Source organism: Lycorma delicatula, chromosome 9 (genome assembly GCF_047948215.1).
Source record: "Lycorma delicatula isolate Av1 chromosome 9, ASM4794821v1, whole genome shotgun sequence".
NCBI classification, from domain to species: Eukaryota; Metazoa; Arthropoda; class Insecta; order Hemiptera; family Fulgoridae; genus Lycorma; species Lycorma delicatula.
The window spans coordinates 123906814-123921353 of NC_134463.1; the positions used below are offsets into that span (position 1 = coordinate 123906814).

The following is a 14540-nucleotide window of genomic DNA, read 5'->3' on the forward strand; positions in this document are numbered from 1 at the left end:
GGTTATCATCTTACCCAACCCTCCCTCCCACCACTTAGTTATAATTTAGTAATGGAAAGAATGATCTACCGTAAAAAATATAAGATATAATGTTAGGAATTAATTAACATGCAGTATTTATTAAACGCATCGAAATCAAAAGATAAGTAGAATTTTTGGAAGCGTTCAAGTGACATAACTTGAACTTATAATCACAAATATAAATAAATTTTGAATCGTTTTGTAAAAGGGAAAAGTTAAAATTTGTTTTAAAACGATTAAAACAAAATTGGAGAAAAACTTACTCTTGAACCTGTTCCATTTTTTTCCTTTAAAAATCTGAATTCTAGTTTTAATTCTCCAAATATGTTTTTTTTACATTTAATGTTAATTAATGAGTATATAAGGTTTAAAATTTGACAACCGGTTTCAGATTAACGAAACTCTTTCTTCCAAAATTCCTTATGCGGCTAATTATAATCAGCTATTCCTATTATTCCAGGAAGGAGCCGATAATAAGCTACGCATGTCTTGGAAGAAAAATTACATTAATCTGAAACTCAATTATTAATAACTTTAGTTTTATGTCATGCTGTTCAACGAATAAATGCGCTATGCATTTCACAATATCATTATTACAAATTTGAGTTTATATGCAAAAACTTTTGAGGCTTACATTTAAATCATTTGTGCGGGGAAGTAAATATTCATGCGTTTCTTTAAATACAAGAATTAAACACTTTAAGCACACAATTAGAAATAGATAGCTAGGATGGGTAAATCATTAGACATTTCTTATTTGGCGGCAATATCCAGTACGCATTAATAATATTAAAAATAGTTAACATGAAAATTAGAACTAACAACAAGCACGAATAATAAAACGCAAATTTGTTTACAAGCATTTAAAATAATATTAAAACGGTAAAAAAGTTTCAGACAAAAGATATACCAAAAAGTTAGGTCTAAGTTAACTATAAACATAAAGCCTTAAGAGTTACTTATAGTTTTATATTATCTAGATAACACAATTAGAATCGATACAACTGTAAATAATTAATTAATGTAAAACGGGTTCAAAAATTCACATTCATATTATGTAATATTAAGAAAATTAACTAATGTCATTACTTACTTTTAGTAATGGACCGCGGCACAAAATAGTATTTTATTATCTGCAAACACCAATCGGTAGACCTGCCAAAAATTATTTCTCTTAGTAAGCATTCAAGCAAGATAATTTTATGTAACAAATTAATCTACATCGTTAAATTAATAGTTGTTAACGGCACGGTTAGAAAGGACGCTGATAGTGCACAACAATGTCATGTTGCTTACAAGATGTAGGAAACAAACTTAATCTGCCAACATTTTTTAAAGTTTACTTGGGAAACAAGTCAAGAGAAAGTGTTATAACATTTTTTGTTCATTCATTAACATATAAGAAATTAGCATAAAAAATACTATAAGAAATAGCCATTTTATTTAACAAACAAAAAATTTAATTTTGTTGACAGGTGTAAAATTATTAAACTTGTTTTTAATTTAGAATTGATAAGTTAATTATTAAATACATTGCATTGTGCACTACCGATTCCATCCCATTTATAAGTGTATTATATCAGTGTAAATGTGTATTTTATTATTAAGTCAAAATGTATTTGTTTTGCTTTCCTTTCAGATATATTTGCATGCCCCATTTAGTGTAATCACGCCCCCCCCTCCCCAAAGGGAGGCACACACCACTGGTTGAGAAACACCGATCTGGACAGTCATCTGCTGTAATGTGAACTTTTAGTTTTTCTTTTCTATTTAACATATCGACCTTGACCTTTATAATTCCAGAGTTTATTGAAGACATGTTTTGTTTAGCTTTGTTCGGTTATTTGTCCATAGAATTTTAGTCATCGTTTTCTTATTGTTACTTCCAGATCTGCAATTTATCATACATCTCTTTATTTGTACTCGGTCTTATAAATCTTAACCTTCTGAGATTTATAACCTTATTTCTATCTTGAGTATATTTTCTACTCCAGTTACATCTGTAGTTTCCATGCGGTACAGAATAACCGGTCGTACAACTGTGCTATGTCTAAATTTTACATTTATATAGTTCATTTTATTGAAAATAAATACTTTTTCTGTAAAAGTTATGTTGTTATGATTTTGTTTTAATCGCTAATTTACCTTTCTACAAATTATTTCTCAAAGATATTTAAAATGATCCGCGATCATATTTGCCAAGCTTTCTATTGACGTTTTGGAATATTTACCGGCACTTGTCTTTATTTCTAACTTTGAAAAGAAGATCTGCAAGCCTGTTTTTTCAGTTACTTCTTTCAATCGGTTAATTTTGTAGATTGTTTCCCGTTCTGATTCTGCAAAGAAGATTACTAAGTCTTCGTCTAAAGCTAGATATTCAATCTTCAATGTCTGTATAACACATATATACAGTATGTATATATATTTGTTTTTTTATATCGATTTTTAAATTGCATATAAAGTAAAATAATTTCTTTCTAGAATGAAATATATTTTTGTTACACTAATTAAAGTTTTACTTAGACCGAGATCAGGCATTATCTTTTTAAAATTAAAATTAAAAAAAAATAATAATATGTATTCTAGCGAATGAAAGCGTACACCTGAACTTAAGCTGCAATAAAATTCAACAATAAATCTTAATAAAACTGGTTTCTACCTTTTTTATGTTAGCTTATGAAGAAGTTATCTACAGAAAAATAAATGCAACGTTTCGTCACAATTCATCTTCGATGAATTGCGACTAAGATTTTAGATTATCTAAAATAATTGTTTTTAACACATTAACCATGTATTGCTTACCTCAGAGTACAGTACGTCCAGACTGTGAAGTAATTTTACTTCAGTTAATTATTTATATCGGCCGATTAACCTAAAATTTAAAACCGTGCGTGTAACTTTCATTTCTGTTTATCTTTGGGATATTATTTCGCTGGTATTATAAAATAGAAAACGGCGTTAGAAATGTTCGGATGTTATATGAAGAAATAGTTATAAATTTATTTTGTAAAAATAAGAGCGTGCAAATTATAATCTAAAATGCATTACACGATAAGTACAGATACAATAAGGCGCTTATGCGGTTTGTTCCACCCCAATATTTTTTTATTGTTAAGTTAGTTTACAGAAATTTTAAGGATCTTGGATACACCAATTTTACAGTCTATCGTTGTAAAAATTTCGTTGACCCTCAAACCGGTGCGTACACCAATCACATCGAATTGACACGGCAAAGGACAAAAGAAATGCATAAGCAACGTTTTGGTGCCCGCAGAGAACGTTTGCACCTATGTGGCGTAAAATGTATCCTTATAACGGTTCTTTTTATTTTTGTAAACACGTTTCAGAGGAATAGCCTTACAATTAAAGTTTTGTTTGACGTTTGTAATTTTCAAATAAAATTTGGTTAATCAGGTCTTTCCGTTTCAATTTAATGCGCGTTAAGCATTTTTCATTGTTTGCAAATTTTTTGCATCGTCATAACAATTAAACTTTTGTTTGGGGTGGACCAAACCGCATAAGTACCTACAACAGGCAAACAAAAATAATAACACTTATTTTAAGCTGTACTAAAATAATATAAGAAAAACTTACCGCGATCAATAATGAGGACCATTATCCAAAATGTACAAGAAGTAACAATAACTGTTAAACAAGAGTGGACACGGAAACAGTAACCTAACTGTATAAACAACCCAAGACTGACCGCTGTATTTCATAAGATTCGTTCTGTCACCACGTGATTTCTATTTCTCTGTCTCTCCCCACCCCTGCAACAAGCCCGCCCTCTAAAATGCACTTCCTGTCTCATAACAACCGACCGACCGACACCAACAGTTTAATATTCATGTTTACAGATTTCATGACATTATTATACCAAATTTTCGCTTAAACCGATATGCACATTAACAAATGAACGTAACCAAGGTACCCAAACTATAACGATAAGGTTTTCAATTATTTCTTTTTACCTAATATTCAATTTGGATATAATTTACATTCAGGCATACTTTATAACTGCCCTTGGATATAAAAAAAAAATACTTGTGCGCGCCCGTTTACATATTACTAAATATTGCTATTACTTCTTTTAATATTAAAAAGCAGTTTAAAAAACGTAGACCCTATCCGTCTTTAGTAACTAATCAGAAAAAAAACAACAGGGTCGTTTGTTTTAATATAGATAATAAGAAATATTAATGAATACATAAGCGGGTTATATAAAAGGATTATTTCTAAATTTATCTCATCAAGCCGACTACCGTATATCACAGTACAGCCCAGCCCGCCTAAAATACAAATACACAGACGCGCACACACACACACACACGCAAACACACATTTAGTATGGATTTAATTCAAAAATTATATTTAGAGATCACAAAGTAACATATAATTATAATTTTTCGTGTCTCATTTCATTTCTGTAATCAATTTTGTCACCTCGGTAACGCAGTAGAGAAACCGACTGATATAGTGAAAGATACGGATTTAATTCTCGACTTGACACAGGATCACAATTTTGCCGGTTTAGTCGGGTTTCACATATTGAAAATAAGAGTAAACTGAAGATCTCAGATTCAGTTCTCGGTTTAGAATTAGTATTTATCTCAATAATTATATTTACGTATAACGCTTAAGAGAAAACAAAAAAAAAACTAAATAAATAATAAAATAAGCCGGTGAAAGCAAACTTAAAGTTACATATTATTTTTAATATTTTTAAGTTAATTATTTTGTTAGAACGTCACTAAAAATCACATCCTATAAAATTTCAGACTTTTTATCTTCTATCGCGTGTACTTTCTATTACGATTCTTTTAAGTTTATGTAAGTAAATGTAATGTAATACTTGAGGGCATATAAACTAGTCACCTAGCCGGTCGCCGAGGTGGAGTAATAATATCTTCCATCTTATCCGAAAGGTCCCGGGTTCGTATCCCGGTCAGGCTTGAAATTTTAATTCGCTTCAAAATTTCAATACCGTACTTCCACACAACCTCCAACCTAATACGGCGAATATTTAATAATAATAAATTATCGAATTAAAATAGTATTATCGTTTCCGCGAGTAGAACAAGTCAGGTTTTCTACTCGTCGAGAGTTAAAGCGTCGTATAATTTCCAGTTCTTTTCGTTATAATTTCTTAACCGTCCTATGTTCAAAAAAAATTGGAATTTTTTTTAAAGAAGATCAAATTTTTGTATTAAATTTATATTTGATTTTTAGGGTTTGGTTACAGCTCGGGCATCACTCCATATCTGTAATACTTGTATGAGCTTTACGCGTTAAAAAAAAAAATCGTAACTTGAAGATTCTATTATAGAGATATTTATTGCACGGATAATCGTTTTAAAAAAATAAATAAATTTTGACTCGATTTGATTCCCACAGAGTTAAATTTTTCTAATGTAAATTTCATCTATAAATAAGTTCATTAAAAAAGATAGATGTAATGAAACTCTGCGAGTTTGATTTTCGGGTTTAAAAATTTTATTACCTATTAAAAAAGACTGAAAAATTTAAAGTCGCGATTTTGATTCTCGGTTTCAGCACAAAATCACATACTTGTTATAATAAATATTAAATAACGTTAAAAAATAGACTTAATCTTCCCCCCGAACACAGTTTTATTTTATTTAACAGTTTCATTCAAAAATATTATGCATTCATGATAAAAACAATATTAAAAAAAAATCGAGAGATATGCTGAAATGGTCTCGGGTTTGAATCCCGGCTTGGATCATAAGTACTTCAATTCGTAATGTATATCCGAGTATCGCTAATAAAAAAAAGCTTAGGTTGAAGATCCTGTGTTCGATTCTCATAACATAATCGGATTTCAAAACATGATTTTATTTGTAATATTTATAAAATAGTTTAGAATCAATTTGGGTAATTTTTCGTAAAATGCCTGCCATCAAAAATAATTTTTTTTTTTTAATAGACACAAAATAACATATACTACTATTAAGTAATATTAAGCAGAAGAAATGATGGTAAAATGATAAAGGTCAAGGTTAATGAGGCATTTGTCTGTTGATAATTATGTTTGTAATAAAATTATAAAAGTAATTTAACCAAACTTAACCTACACTCGCTAACCTTGACTAGCGAGCGAAGCGAGCGTAGGTTAAGTTTGTTAATTATATTTATAATTTTTTAAATTTATTTTCTTATTTAATATATTGAAATAAATTATATCGCATTAAAAAGTATCTTTTACGTATTTATCTTGTAAGTACGCGCATTTATTCGTTAATTATTATTTTTGTTAAAATGTACGTTACGCAAACGGGTGTACCGCACAGCGCTGGTAGTTTAACCTTGATCAAGGACTGGTGTGGCGGCGATTGGAGAGGGTGACTCACATAGCAAAGTAAATTGTAGACAGCGCGTCGGCAAGCAGTTCCGTCAATGTAGGATGATTTATAAACCCACCGGGTTGGTCTAGTGGTGCGTAGACCGGAGCGGTGAGAGGGGGGGGTGAAACAATGCAGGTGGCTAACTTCACTCTGATTGGCTACCCTCGGACAGTACTGGTCACGCGATGGTACAACAATTCAAATCAACCGTAAATGTGCGTACGTGTGTGTATTGCGGTCGAATAACAAAGTTAATATCCCTATTATATTTCTTATATAGACGTTCGATATAATTAAATTAAATCAAGATTTGTCGATCATTTTATATATATTATTACATTTTATTTAAAATAATAATTAATCTCCCTTAATTTTAATAATTTTTTCAAAAATATTACGATTAAATTTATCAGTTTTGTAAAGTAATTTACAAAAAAAAATATTACATAATAACAGATAAAATGTTTCCAATTTTATTTACAATTCGACCTCGTAATCTTTATTAATGCTATTCCTAACGCGTATTAATACCTAATACATTTTGTTATTTATTTATTTGTACGGGCAATAGACCGACATTCAGTTCGTCACTTACTTTTATTTCAAATTTTAATAAAGCGTATAAAAAAGCCAATTCTGACCGAAATTTGAACTCAGAACTTTCTGTCTACCTGTACTACCTGCAATTTTGTTATCTTTTGCCGATGTTTTACATTACTATTATTTTAGTTTTTACTCTTTATTCTCGTAAATACAAGTTTAAAATTATAATTTATCACCGATAAACTTCAAACATTTTAAAATACGAAATTTAATATTTCAGAAACGAATAAAAGTGAAATACAAAATACCGTAAGAATTTGGTACGAAATTATATACTTATTTAGAGAATACGATTATCAAAATAAGAGTCGCTCTTGGAAAGTAATAAAACATCACAATCACTATCATCACCCTCTCTCTTAAACCTCACTCTGTCCCAGACAGCGCGAAAATTCTCTGACACACACTCTCTCTCTCTCATTCTCTCTGTGGGTGCGTGTGCGCGCGTAAATTTTGAGGGGAATAAAGATCATTTAATTTCTTACCGAAGATGCACTATAGTGGATAATAATTTCGTTATCGGATCTAACTTCTCATGGGCGCTTTCAATTTCCAACCTCCACAATATTTATGCAAAATCGTAGTTCTGTTAAATATTATAAGGAATAAATATAGCCAAATCAAATTTAATTCGAATCTCTGACATATTTTTTTATGTATCTGTATCGATTCTATGAAATTATTTCATAAGTACAAAAATTATATTTCTCACTGTAACAGGAGAGTAATCCCGTCTAAATTTTTTAAACGTTCAAGTTGATCGTCGCATCGAATTTACAAACTTTATTAAGACTTTTAGTGAAGAAATTATTTTATCATAAATGATGTTTTTAAAAAGGTAATTTTATAAAATGTAAACTATACATTTTATATTTGCGTATTTTTACTTTATATTTTAATTTGTGTAATTAAATATATATGTAACACACACAAGATGATTTAGGAGGAAAGAGAAATAATTTGGGAACCGATTTTAGAGCTTGAAATTAAGAAGAAGGGTTCGTACAAACATATGTCCGAAAACAGTTTGTAATCGAGTTACGGCTAGCAAATTCTTTAAGAAGAATTAGGAAGAAGCCGTTTTCCATTAGATTCTTTACTTAGATAACATATGTTGTCCCGTAACAAGGTACTAACCTACTAAAACGGAAATGATGTTCAGTCGTACAAATGACACCTTCACTTCTTTCACCTCAACGAAGGCTGTATATACCGAGCATTATTACTATCAGAGAAAGCAATTCTTATTGGTACCTCCTATACCAGAGACGGTTTATATTTATCACAATCGCAAGAAAGAATGCGAGAAATTAATGGATTTTTTCTTCAGGAAACGATGTATTATACACAGACTCCAGTCTGTGTGGAATGTATAGTAATTAAGTCTATATCAGATAGTTATTTTACCGATAGTATTATTTGTTTCTTAAAAGCACTTTACAAAATTAATAACAAAAGTTATCGTAATCATTTTTTTTCATAAATGATCAACAGTTTTGTAAAAAAAACATTCCTCACTCCACCGACTATGAACGTTCAAGGTTAACACAGAGTCTAGTGCTTTTATAAATTTCTTACGCAGTAGCAGGATTGAGTGTTATCTTATAAAACAATTAAATAAAGTTAAACATTTTTGGATTAAATTGTTTTATTCATTGAGAGCCAAGTATTAATTAAAAACAACTAAATATATTTTTAAATATCTAAATAAAATAAAATTAGGCTTTACATGTATAATAAAGTGAATTAATAAATAGATCTACGGGTGTATGTACGCGCTTACACACATACTAATTTTTTTTTAAATCCTCATTTGATATTTAAAAAATATACTAACACTTAATAACAAAATTGTATGTGCGCGCGCGTGCGGGTCCGTATTTACACGTACTATATTTTGAGCTTGATTACGTATATAAAATAATTATTATATGTAATTAAATAATAAGTAAAAATCTCGTTATAACCCCTTTGTGTATGGTTGGCTGTTGTAGTAATATGTCCACTTATAGTTCAAGAGAAAATTAATTCTCTTTAATATTTTATCTAATTATAAGTTCGGCAAGATTGATAGTAAATTTTAAAAACAATTTAATATAAGACAGCGTGTAATGGATGATCTTTGTTAAAAAAAATTGACGGTGAACGAAACAGTTTGCGAACCAAATTTTAGATGGAATAATTTTTCATCATAATTTTGTTTAAATAGTCTATCGATGACGTCATTCCGGAGTGGGGAGACGATGAGAAGCATTATGTGTTGTGTAACTAAAGAAATTCACCGAGATGTTTTGTCTTGTAGTTAGTTATTGGCGGGAATTATCGGTAGATAGATGACTGAATATGCAGTGGAATAATGCCTTCACATAAAATGTTGTTTATTCTAACCTAATCCACATGTAACGTTATCCAAATTTCATCATTTATTGAGATATTCCTTATTACTGTTTTAAGGCGAGTTTTATTTATTTTGTTAATATTATTACAATTATTTATACAATAATTGGTAGTTGTTTTATTCTGTGTATGTATTATTCAAATTATTTATTAGATTAAAAATGTTAGATTCCAGTTAACGCCGATTGATTTTTACAAAATAAATTAATAAATTTAATAATAATAAATAAATCTCTTGTATTTATCTCTTAATAATTTATCCAAGTAGTAGCTCCTGGGTTCGACACCCAAAATAGGTTACCTCACCGATCTCAGTTAATGTCGTTAAATATTCATAAATGAATGTATACTCGGAATAACACAAAAATTTGAAAAAAATAATTTTTGATAGGAAAGAAAGCTACAAATAAATTATCATTTTAATAAATTTGTAAAAATATTTTTAGAAATCTATCGGCGTATTTTTTATTTAACATATATATTTAACAATAAATCGTAAGAAAGGAAAAACACATCGGTAGTGAGTTTGTAGAAGGCGACCGATATTTATAATTTATGTGAGGTTCTGAGTTCGACACCGATTAATTATCATATATCTTAATAATTATGCGTACATAATATTTAAAGCAGAAATTATTCGTAAACAGTACGACATATATACAACAAACAGTTCATTACAAATTTTTATATTTAACATTTCCCGTGTTTAATTTATATTTTTTAAGCTAAATTAAAAAAAATCACAAAATTGTTGAAAATGTATAGTCGATCGTTCTTTTAGAGGAAAACTATTTTTAAGAAAGATATAACGACCCTCCTTAGATCGATCGGTTGATAAATTAAGCGACTGATATACCGATAATCCTGGGTTCGAAAAAAAATTTGAAGTAACATAATTTAACGATGTACTCGTATTTTCGAAATAAAATTCTATACGCGTAATTTTTTATTACTACAAACGACGTTGTAACTTTTCTTCTCGTCGGGAAAAATCTTTGGATCAGAGGTTAAATTTTACGTAAATTTTTCATTTACAGTTACCGTTTTTTTGTTATAATTCCAACGAGAAATTTTTTAAAACTTTTTCACGAACGGAAAGGCATTAATTAATAAATTTAAAAAGCGTCGAAAACCTTAACGGTCAATTTTTTTATTACAAAGTTTTTGTAAAAATGCACTTTGAGCTAGAAAATTGAAAAAATACAAACATGTTTAAGTAGCCCACCGCATACAGCGAGAGAGTATGATGGATGGGTGAGTGAGAGAGATTGGGTGGAATGAGCGCGAAGGTAATGGAGAGAAATTGGGAGAGGGGTGATCAGTGAGGGAGAGGAAGTGCGAGAAAGGGTCTCTCTCTCTCTTCTAATACTCTCTCTCTCTTCTTAATACGGAGTGGTATAAAAACGCAGCTGTAACATTGTGACTCCAACAGGTGCTATGTTGCCATTTAACATGATTTTTCCTTCTTCCTTGGCCCTTTGGCCCCCAAATTCGGCATCATATAATTCGCTGCGTTGCGTCCCGTTTACGTATAATAAATCTTTCAAGTTAAACCAGTAAGCAAGATGAATACAAAAAATCATTTTTAATAAAATTTTTATTATTAATTTTTTTTTTTATTTTAATAACGAATCATATTATTATTTTACTATTATTTAAAAAAAATAAATAAATAAAAAAAATAAATAAATTAAAATCGTGTTAAATTCTCTATTTGACAATAAGGTTGTACTATTAATGAACTGATTTGATCGTTTATGTATTAGTATTAAAATCTTAAAAATCATACTTAATAACTTTTTTGTTTATCTTAATTTTACAGTTAGTAAAATAATCACTGATCTTATACAACCGACCTCTCGGTTAACAAACTTACATATTTTATTTATCTGTAAAATTTACATAAATTATTGCTTGTTTTAAGTACTCGAATTATCAGAGAGATTTTCTTGTTACAAAATTGTGATTCAAATTAAATATAATCTGAGATTAATGTTTATTAAAACGTCGATTATTCGGACCTCCATATCTCAAACATTTTTCGACTAATTGCGGGGCCTTTTATCCGGATTTTTAAAACCGAGAATCGAACCCCAGACTTTCATTATTTCAATCCTTTTTCTTCCTTTTTTAATCTTTTTACGAACTTATTTATAAACAAAACGTACATCAGAAAAATTGAACTCTGTGGTAATCAAGTCTAAATTTATTTTTTTTATAACGATTAGGCGTACAATTAATAACATCTCCATAATCGAATCTTCAATTTAGATTTTTTTTTTTTTTTTAACGCATAAAACTCCTACAAGTATTACATATATGGAGTGATTAACCGAACTGTAACCGAACCCTAAAAATTAAATATAAATTTAATACAAAAATTTAATCTTCTTTAAAAAAAATTCCAATTTTTTTTTTGAACAAAGGACGTTTAAGAAGTATAACGAAAAGAACTGGAAATTATATGACGCTTTAACTCGACGAGTACAAAAATCTGACTTGTTCTGCTCGCGGAAATGATACTACTATTTTAATTCAATAATTTATTGTTATTAAATAGTCACTATAATATTGTATATGTACTATAATATTATATATCCAATATATCCCTCTACTGTGAAATACGGTAGTCTGCTTGCTGAGATAAATTTAGAAATAATCCTTTTATATCATAACCCCCTTATGTACTCATTAATATTCTTATCTATATTAAAACAAATGATGCTGTTTTTTTTTCTCTCTGTGATTAGTTACTAAAGACGATATGGTCTAAGTTATTGTAAAATTGTGTTCAGATCCTGACAGGGAATCGAACCCGACACCATTGGTGTAGCAGGCAAGCATGCTACTTTATGTGACACTAAAGTGGTGACGTTACATTTTTATTTTTAATTACGCTATTACGTTTTTTTTTATAAACTTGTTTTTATATTAATTTTAACTAGCAGACCCGGCAATGCTTCACTACGCTAGATTTCAGTATTTTATATATATATATATATATATATATATATATATATATATATATATATATATTTATATATATAATATAAATGAACACAATTGAAAGTTAAAGCATTAACAAAATGATCATTACGGAACTTCACAAATTTAACCTTTCCTTTTTACCCTTTCTCCTTTAATTTTTCCCTTCCCCTTCCTAATTTTAATTTTACCACGTTCCCTTTTCCTTTTCCCCGTTTTTCTTTCCTTTGTCTCCTTCCCTCTTCCTTTTTCCCCTTTCCCGTTTTCTCCTTCTTCCCTTTTTTGATTTTTTACTTTTCCGATTTTTCCCTGTATCGTAGCATCTTTATCTTTTCACCTTGTACTGTTAACTCCGAATCTAAGTTGTTCTTTAACATTATTAACTGCTAGTTCTATGTAAAGATAAAAAAGTAATGGGGATAGGGAACATCCTTGTCGGACTCCCTTTCTTATTACGGCTTCTTTCTTATGTTCTTCAATTATTACTGTTGCTGTTTGGTTCCTGTAAATGTTAGCAATTGTTCTTCTATCTCTGTATTTGAACCCTAATTTCTTTTTAATGCTCACCATTTTATCCCAGTCTACGTTATCGAATGCTTTTTCCAGGTCTATAAATGCCAAGTATGTTGGTTTGTTTTTATTTTTAATCTTGCTTCTACTATTAATCTGAGCCTTAAAATTGCTTCCCTTGTCCCTATACTTTTCTTGAAAATTGGTTTTCTCCTAACACTTCTTTCCACTCTCCTCTCAATTCTTCTGTGTAGAATTCTAGTTAAGATTTTTTTAAATTAAAAGCGAACCAAATCGAACTGTCAGTTACAAATCCTTTTGTTTTTTTTGTGAAAAAATTATTAATTATACATTTAAAAAATACATTTTTAAATATATTATATTGATAATAGTTTAAAAGTATTTAGATATAAAAACTATTAACTCGAACATTAAAACTAATTAATGCAGATTAATAAGGAAATAATAGTAAAAAAAAAAATCTAACTGTACAAAATAAAAAGGTGGCTTCTGAACGATATAGTGGAAAAAAAATTAAAATTGCGGTAACTTTGTAGTAGTGGTGATTGTATAGAGAATGGAAAAAAAACGTAACTGCTGAAGTGTATCCCCTCGTTCCCGCCGAATTCGTCAAAACAACTTGACAACAGTGTCAAAATATGTGTTACATTGGTGAAAAAATATCACTTTATAATATTATTAGCTGCTTCCAATGTATAAAGAGGTGTAGTGAAAATAAACAAAACTGACAGTAATATTTTCTTTCTGATAACTTATTAGTCTAATATAAGTATTATTAACGTTGTCAAATCTAACAGTAAATAATATTTATTTACCGTTTTTAATATTAAGTAAATAATATTTATTTCTTTGCGATCTGTAGTGGCGTTTTTAAAACAGTATCAAATTTCGTTTATATGATTATTTGTAATTAGCGTAATCAGTATATATTAGAAAAGAATTTCGGCGTGTAAACTAGGTAAGTTCTTTCCGTAATAATATTTTATATTTAGAAGTAGTACACAATTAAATAATGTGATTTGCATTTATGTTAATATTAATTACAAGGTTAGGAATAGGTTTGCAATAATTAAGAGATTTAATGAATTAAACGTGTTTTCATTTGCACTCTCTGTAGGCTTTAAAATATTATTATTTTTAGTTTAGCCGAATATATTTTAATTAAATAAAATAAAATTTATATAGATTACTTTATAAAAATATACAATAAAGCAAAATAATTTTCTTTCAAGTAAGTACCGAAACACTAGAGAGGGATGGTGGGCGATTCATTTGTAAATTTGAATTGCTGAATATTTTATAGTAATATTTTTTACAGTATTAAGTTAATATTTTATAGCAGGTGAGCTTGAAAAGACGTTCTTAGGTAAGAATAAGTTTTCAAATATGTCTTCTATCCATAACCTGAGTATAAATTCCCTCGTTTGCAAATATTATTATGTATAATAATGTTTAATCTATTTTTTCATTACATGTCAGTTATTTTTTTTAAAATTTAAACTGAACATTTTCATTTTTCCATCTATATATATATATATATGCAGCGATTTTTTCATGTCATCCTCTTCATATTCATCTAAATGCAGTTTATTTTAAATTTATCACATGACAGAATGTATTCTACAAATATTCACTTAA

General features: G+C 28.9%; 1 protein-coding gene across 3 annotated transcripts in view; it reads right to left on the reverse strand.

Moving 5' to 3' along the window:
* Window positions 1-14540, reverse strand: part of LOC142330018 (uncharacterized) — an 85289-nt gene that overhangs the window by 51867 nt on the left and 18882 nt on the right. For 2 of the 3 annotated variants that reach the window (XM_075375026.1, XM_075375023.1), the window contains exons 1-2: window positions 3616-3746; window positions 1115-1176 (exon numbers count right to left, since the gene is read on the reverse strand). The gene's annotated coding sequence lies outside the window, so the exon portion shown is untranslated. Of the gene's footprint in view, window positions 1-1114; window positions 1177-3615; window positions 3747-14540 lie in introns of those variants that run through there. The other variant, XM_075375024.1, reaches the window with a different exon arrangement.